The 8,264-nt window shown below is 55.1% G+C and overlaps 1 long non-coding RNA gene across 1 annotated transcript; it reads right to left on the bottom strand.

Annotated features, from left to right (window-relative positions):
• Window positions 1-916: 916 nt before the first annotated feature.
• Window positions 917-6,478, bottom strand: LOC148135305 (uncharacterized). Its single transcript, XR_015755360.1, has 3 exons — window positions 6,343-6,478; window positions 2,416-2,489; window positions 917-1,243 (listed from the first exon to the last, which is right to left on the bottom strand). It is a non-coding gene; the product is annotated as an uncharacterized LOC148135305 (long non-coding RNA).
• Between the last annotated feature and the right edge of the window lie 1,786 nt (window positions 6,479-8,264).

Below are 8,264 nucleotides of genomic sequence, written 5' to 3'. Positions count from 1 at the left end.
AAGCAGTATTCCAACAGTAGCCTGGTCGATGATCTGTACAGCTGCAGCATGACCTCCCAACTCCTGTATTTGGCGCACTGACTAATAAAGGCCAGCATGCCAAATGTCTTCCTGAGACTCCACTTTCCAGGAACGATGGAACGCCCAAAGGCTGCCGGGTCCCCAGACGGAAAACGAGGTGCTGTTCTTCCAGCCTGCACTGAGCTTCACTGGAGCACTGCAGCAAGCCTGAGACAGAGACACTGGCCAGGGACAGGGGGGTGGGGTGTTCGAGTGGCAGGCAGCTGCAAACTTGGGGGTGATATTTTGGGGCTCTGGATGGTGCCTGGGTTTTCAACACAGCCTACGTTTCATCTCCCCTGGCGTAACTCCACTTCCACTCTGCGCCTTTTCCCAGCGATTTCTGGTTCGGTTTCAGATCTCTTGTTCTGAAACGCGTCTGAAGTTTTGGCATTTCAGAAACAGGTGGTTTCTGAGGATTGTGTGACTGCACGGCACGGTGGCTCGGTGGTCAGCACTGCTGCCTCACGGCGCCAGGGTCCCAGGTTCAATTCCAGCCTCAGGCGACTGTCTGTGTGGAGTTTGCACATCCTCCCAGCGTCTGCGTGGATTTCCTCCGGGTGCTCCAGTTTCCACCCACAGTCCAAAGATATGCAGGGCAGGGTGAATTGGCCATGCTAAATTGCCCATAGTGTTAGGTGCATTAGTCAGAGGGGAAATGGGTTTGGGTGGGTTACTCTTCGGAGGGTCAGTGTGGACTGGTTGGGCCGAAGAGCCTGTTTCCCCACACTGTAGGGAAATCGAATCTAATCTCCCCGTCTCTACGCTGGCTGGAGGGGATGGCGTTGAATCCCACTCCAAGACTTAATGCAAGTTGTCGATATGAGAAAGAGTATTTATAGCAAGATACAGAACACTACGTCACCTGGATTTATTAACTGAGTAAAACAGTACTGTAATACATGTAGACCAGAGCAGTATCTCAGAGTAAATACATCTTGAGTATTTAAAAAAGGTTAGTGGTTTTTTTTGGAAGAACATTAAAATATTACTGAGTTTTTTTTTAACCCTGGGAACAGTTGCAGGTAGACTCAAAATCTGGTTGTTCTCCCCCCCCCCAACACGTGGGAGTTCGCTTCCTCTGTCCCTCCCTCCCCAGGACGTAACCCCTTCATGTGTTCTTCTCTGTCTCTTCGATCTTCACAGGTACTAACTCACCGTGACCCCAGTCATCCTCCGGGACCTGTAAGAGCCGAAGTTTACAATGAGGGAGGAGCAGAGGCGAGTCCTCAAGCTGTTAAAGAGCCTTCACTCAGGCCTCGGACGCCACACAATGAGGTGGGTGGGTGGGGGGGGGGGGGGGGGGGAGGGGGTGTCAGCGGATAGGCCTTGACTTCTCTCCCCCTCCCTTTGGTGCCAGGGCTGAGTAGGCTTGAGCCGCACTCTGTCCACTGAAGGATAAAACTCAGAGGATTGTCCTGAGGGGGTAACCGCACTGTCAGAGGCTGGCAGTTATACCCACTTAGAAATGAGCAGTGAAATATATGCCCATTCTTAGACAGAGGGAAAAGGTGCAGACAGATACACACAGAGACACACATATACAGGCACACACACAGAAACATGTACAGAGACATGTACACACAGACATTCAGACAGAGGCACACACACAGACACACTCTCTCTCTCTCACACATTCTCACTTACACAACATGCTCACTCACACGCACACATACATACGCTCACCCACACACACACTCACTCACACACTCACGCACACGCTCATTCTCTCACACATACACACTCACACACACACACAAAGACACATGTATATACAGAGGCACGCACATAGAGATACATGAACATACAGACACACATACAGAAGCAAACACACACATACACACTAAGAGACACACAGATATATACCCACAGAGGCAGAGAGATACACAATGACACACACACAGACACACATACACACAGGTGCACAGAGGGAGAGCGAAAGACACACACACCACAAAGATTCACTGACACACATACAGACATGTACAGACATACAGAGACACACAGTGACACACACACACACACACTCAGACACACACTCACACACACTCTCTCACACACACACTCAGACATATAAACACACACTCACACATGCAGACACACTCAGACATACACTCAAAGATACACAGACACGTATAAACTAACATGTACAGACATACAGAGACACACAGTGACACACAGTCTCACACATACACACACTTTTTCACACACACGCACTCAGACACACAATCAGACAGATACACACACACTCACACACACACACACACTCAGACACACAATCAGACAGATACACACACACACTCAGACATATACACACATACTCACACACACACACACAGACACAGGCACACCCACCTCCCAGTAGGGTTGGTCTGTGAAACACTGAGTATCAGCTGGCTCTCCCCACACAGGAAGCTTCATGATGAATCCTGGACAGATTGAGACAGAAGGGAAGACTGAGCTCAGATTGGCAGGTAATTTAACACAAGTTTGGAGAGTTTCACTCAGCTGACAGGCAGACAGACGGAGGGCAGGAGATGTCACAAACACCCCAGTTAGTTCACAGCACACAAGCAGAGGGCTCTCTCGGGATAAAGGGGGGAGGAACAGACAGGAGTGTGAATAAAAGGGATGGCAGGTTAGGCAAGGTAGAGATAGAGGGCTAATAGAGAGACGCCCCTGGGTACTGCAGTGTGTGTGTGTATGTATGAGAGAGAGAGAGAGAGAGAGAGAGAGAGAGAGAGAGAGACCTCGCCCGGTACTGGAGTGTGTGAGAGGGAGAGAGAGACCTCCCCAGGTACTGGAGTGTGTGAGAGGGAGAGAGAGACCTCCCCAGGTACTGGAGTGTGTGAGAGGGAGAGAGAGAGAGAGAGACCTCCCCAGGTACTGGAGTGTGTGAGAGGGAGAGAGAGAGAGACCTCCCCAGGTACTGGAGTGTGTGAGAGGGAGAGAGAGAGAGAGACCTCCCCAGGTACTGGAGTGTGTGAGAGGGAGAGAGAGAGAGACCTCCCCAGGTACTGGAGTGTGTGAGAGGGAGAGAGAGAGACCTCCCAGGTACTGGAGTGTGTGAGAGGGAGAGAGAGACCTCCCCAGGTACTGGAGTGTGTGAGAGGGAGAGAGAGAGACCTCCCCAGGTACTGGAGTGTGTGAGAGGGAGAGAGAGAGACCTCCCAGGTACTGGAGTGTGTGAGAGGGAGAGAGAGACCTCCCCAGGTACTGGAGTGTGTGAGAGGGAGAGAGAGAGAGAGACCTCCCCAGGTACTGGAGTGTGTGAGACGGAGAGAGAGAGACCTCCCCAGGTACTGGAGTGTGTGAGAGGGAGAGAGAGAGACCTCCCCAGGTACTGGAGTGTGTGAGAGGGAGAGAGAGACCTCCCCAGGTACTGGAGTGTGTGAGAGGGAGAGAGAGAGAGAGAGACCTCCCCAGGTACTGGACTGTGTGAGAGGGAGAGAGAGAGAGACGTCCCCAGGTACTGGAGAGTGTGAGAGGGAGAGAGAGAGACGTCCCCAGGTACTGGAGTGTGTGAGAGGGAGAGAGAGACCTCCCCAGGTACTGGAGTGTGTGAGAGGGAGAGAGAGAGACCTCCCCAGGTACTGGAGTGTGTGAGAGGGAGAGAGAGAGAGACCTCCCCAGGTACTGGAGAGTGTGAGAGGGAGAGAGAGAGAGACCTCCCCAGGTACTGGAGTGTGTGAGAGGGAGAGAGAGAGAGAGAGAGAGACCATCCCAGGTACTGGAGTGTGTGAGAGGGAGAGAGAGAGAGAGAGAGACCTCCCCAGGTACTGGAGTGTGTGAGAGGGAGAGAGAGAGAGACCTCCCCAGGTACTGGAGTGTGTGAGAGAGAGAGAGAGAGACCTCCCCAGGTACTGGAGCGTGTGAGAGGGAGAGAGAGAGAGAGACCTCCGAGGTCCGGGAGTGTGTGAGAGGGACAGAGATACATCCGCAGGTACTGGTGTGAGAGTGTGTGTGAGAGAGAGAGAGAGACCTCCCCAGGTACTGGAGTGTGTGAGAGGGAGAGAGAGAGAGAGAGACCTCCCCAGGTACTGGAGTGTGTGAGAGGGAGAGAGAGAGAGAGAGACCTCCCCAGGTACTGGAGTGTGTGAGAGGGAGAGAGAGAGAGAGAGACCTCCCCAGGTACTGGAGAGTGTGAGAGAGAGAGAGAGAACTCCCCAGGTACTGGAGAGTGTGGGAGGGAGAGAGAGAGAGAGACCTCCCCAGGTACTGGAGTGTGTGAGAGGGAGAGAGAGAGAGAGAGACCTCCCCAGGTACTGGAGAGTGTGAGAGAGAGAGAGAGAACTCCCCAGGTACTGGAGAGTGTGGGAGGGAGAGAGAAAGACATGTCCCCAGGTACTGGAGTGTGTGAGGGAGGGAGAGAGAGAGACCCATCCCCAGGTACTGGAGTGTGTGAGGGAGGGAGAGAGACCTCCCCAGGTACTAGAGTTTGTGAGAGGGAGAGAGAGAGGGAGGCTTCCCCAGGTACTGGAGTGTATGAGAGGGAGAGAGAGAGAGACCTCCCCAGGTACTGGAGTGTGTGAGAGGGAGAGAGAGAGACAGGTCCCCAGGTACTGGAGAGTGTGAGAGGGAGAGAGAGAGAGAGAGAGAGAGAGAGAGAGACTTCCCCAGGTACTGGAGTGTGAGAGAGGGGGAGAGAGAGAGAGAGACCTCCCCAGGTACTGGAGTGTGTGAGACGGAGAGAGAGACCTCCCCAGGTACTGGAGTGTGAGAGAGGGAGAGAGAGAGAGAGAGAGAGAGAGACGTCCCCAGGTACTGGAGTGTGTGAGAGGGAGAGAGAGAGAGAGAGAGACCTCCTCGGGTACTGGAGTGTGAGAGAGGGAGAGAGAGAGAGAGAGAGAGACCTCCCCAGGTACTGGAGTGTGAGAGAGGGAGAGAGAGAGAGAGAGAGAGACGTCCCCAGGTACTGGAGTGTGAGAGAGGGAGAGAGAGAGAGAGACCTCCCCAGGTTCTGGAGTGTGTGAGAGGGAGAGAGAGAGAGAGAGAGAGACCTCCTCGGGTACTGGAGTGTGAGAGAGGGAGAGAGAGAGAGAGAGAGAGACCTCCCCAGGTACTGGAGTGTGAGAGAGGGAGAGAGAGAGAGAGAGAGAGAGAGACGTCCCCAGGTACTGGAGTGTGAGAGAGGGAGAGAGAGAGAGAGACCTCCCCAGGTTCTGGAGTGTGTGAGAGGGAGAGAGAGAGAGAGAGAGAGAGACGTCCCCAGGTACTGGAGTGTGAGAGAGGGAGAGAGAGAGAGAGACGTCCCCAGGTACTGGAGTGTGAGAGAGGGAGAGAGAGAGAGAGAGAGAGAGAGACGTCCCCAGGTTCTGGATTGTGAGAGAAGGAGGGAGAGAGAGAGAGAGAGAGAGAGACGTCCCCAGGCACTGGAGTGTGTGAGAGGGAGAGAGAGAGAGAGAGAGAGAGACCTCCCCAGGTACTGGAGTGTGAGAGAGGGAGAGAGAGAGAGAGAGAGAGAGAGAGAGAGGTCCCCAGGTACTGGAGTGTGAGAGAGGGAGAGAGAGAGAGAGAGAGACGTCCCCAGGTACTGGAGTGTGAGAGAGGGAGAGAGAGAGAGACGTCCCCAGGTACTGGAGTGTGAGAGAGGGAGAGAGAGAGACCTCCCCAGGTACTGGAGTGTGAGAGAGGGAGAGAGAAAGAGAGAGAGAGAGAGAGAGAGACGTCCCCAGGTACTGGAGTGTGAGAGAGGGAGAGAGAGAGAGAGAGAGACCTCCCCAGGTACTGGAGTGTGAGAGAGGGAGAGAGAAAGAGAGAGAGAGAGACGTCCCCAGGTACTGGAGTGTGAGAGAGGGAGAGACAGAGAGAGAGACCTCCCCAGGTTCTGGAGTGTGAGAGAGGGAGAGAGAGAGAGAGAGAGAGAGAGAGACGTCCCCAGGTACTGGAGTGTGAGAGAGGGAGAGACAGAGAGAGAGACCTCCCCAGGTTCTGGAGTGTGAGAGAGGGAGAGAGAGAGAGAGAGAGAGAGAGAGACGTCCCCAGGTACTGGAGTGTGAGAGAGGGAGAGAGAGAGACCTCCCCAGGTACTGGAGTGTGAGAGAGGGAGAGAGAGAGAGAGAGAGAGAGAGAGACGTCCCCAGGTACTGGAGTGTGAGAGAGGGAGCGAGAGAGAGAGAGAGAGACCTCCCCGGGTACTGGTGCGTGTGAGTGATAGGAGTTAGAGAGTGAGAGGGCCTTAGAGAGACCTCCCCCGATAGAGGAGTGTGAGACAGTCAGGCTGAGAGAGAGACAGAGACAGAGACCTCCCCAGAGACCGGAGGGTGTATTGGATACACATACCTACGATGAGACCTCCAATCAAACCGAATCCCAGGGTAACAGCCAGCCCGAGGATCTGGAAGACACCTTGCTGGCTTGGTGACCTCTGATCCTCCAGCAAGGGGAACACATCCTGCAGTCTGTGCACAAACACACAAAGCGCTGAGTGAACAAGGTGGAACCACAGGCTAGAAACGGGGTTAGACTGTGAACCCCACACTGTAACCCCTCATCATCGCTGTACCCCACACTCCCTCACTGTACCCCACACACACTCCCTCACTGTACCCCACACACTCCCTCACTGTACCCCACACACACTCCCTCACTGTAACCTCCACACACACTCCCTCACTGTAACCCCCACACACACACCCTCACTGTACCCCCCACACACACTCCCTCACTGTAACCCCCACACACACTCCCTCACTGTAACCCCCACACACACTCCCTCACTGTACCCCCCACACACACCCTCACTGTAACCCCCACACACACTCCCTCACTGTACCCCCACACACACTCCCTCACTGTACCCCCACACACACTCCCTCACTGTACCCCCCACACACACCCTCACTGTAACCCCCACACACACTCCCTCACTGTACCCCACACACACTCCCTCACTGTAACCCCCACACACACTCCCTCACTGTACCCCCCACACACACCCTCACTGTAACCCCCACACACACTCCCTCACTGTACCCCCCACACACACCCTCACTGTAACCCCCACACACACTCCCTCACTGTACCCCCACACACACTCCCTCACTGTAACCCCCACACACACTCCCTCACTGTACCCCACACACACTCCCTCACTGTACCCCACACACACTCCCTCACTGTACCCCACACACTCCCTCACTGTACCCCCCACACACACCCTCACTGTAACCCCCACACACACTCCCTCACTGTACCCCCACACACACTCCCTCACTGTACCCCACACACACACCCTCACTGTACCCCCCACACACACTCCCTCACTGTAACCCCCACACACACTCCCTCACTGTAACCCCCACACACACACCCTCACTGTACCCCCCACACTCCCTCACTGTACTCCCCACACTCCCTCACTGTACCCCCCACACTCCCTCACTGTACTCCCCACACTCTCTCACTGTACCCCCCACACTCCCTCACTGTACTCCCCACACTCCCTCACTGTACTCCCCACACTCCCTCACTGTACCCCCCACACTCCCTCACTGTACTCCCCACACTCTCTCACTGTACCCCCCACACTCACTCACTGTACCCCCCACACTCCCTCACTGTACTCCCCACACTCCCTCACTGTACCCCCCACACTCCCTCACTGTACTCCCCACACTCTCTCACTGTACTCCCCACACTCCCTCACTGTACCCCACACACACTCCCTCACTGTACCCCCCACACTCCCTCACTGTACTCCCCACACTCCCTCACTGTACTCCCCACACTCCCTCACTGTACCCCCACACACACCCTCACTGTACCCCCCACACACCATCACTGTACCCCCCACACACCATCACTGTACCCCACACTCCCTCACTGTACCCCACACACACTCCCTCACTGTACCCCCCACACACTCCCTCACTGTAACCCCCACACACACACCCTCACTGTACCCCCCACACACTCCCTCACTGTACCCCACACACACTCCCTCACTGTACCCCACACACACTCCCTCACTGTAACCCCCACACACACTCCCTCACTGTATCCCCCACACACACTCCCTCACTGTATCCCACACACACTCCCTCACTGTAACCCCCACACACACTCCCTCACTGTAACCCCCACACACACTCCCTCACTGTAACCCCCACACACACCCTCACTGTACCCCACACACACTCCCTCACTGTAACCCCCACACTCCCTCACTGTACCCCACACACACTCCCTCACTGTACCCCTCA

Source organism: Chiloscyllium plagiosum, unplaced genomic scaffold (assembly GCF_037043375.1).
Source record: "Chiloscyllium plagiosum isolate Xiang-an unplaced genomic scaffold, Cpla_swu_hap1 HiC_scaffold_50, whole genome shotgun sequence".
NCBI classification, from domain to species: domain Eukaryota; kingdom Metazoa; phylum Chordata; class Chondrichthyes; order Orectolobiformes; family Hemiscylliidae; genus Chiloscyllium; species Chiloscyllium plagiosum.
The sequence above is the reverse complement of the archived record's forward strand: the minus strand, read 5'-3'. Positions and strand labels throughout refer to the sequence as shown.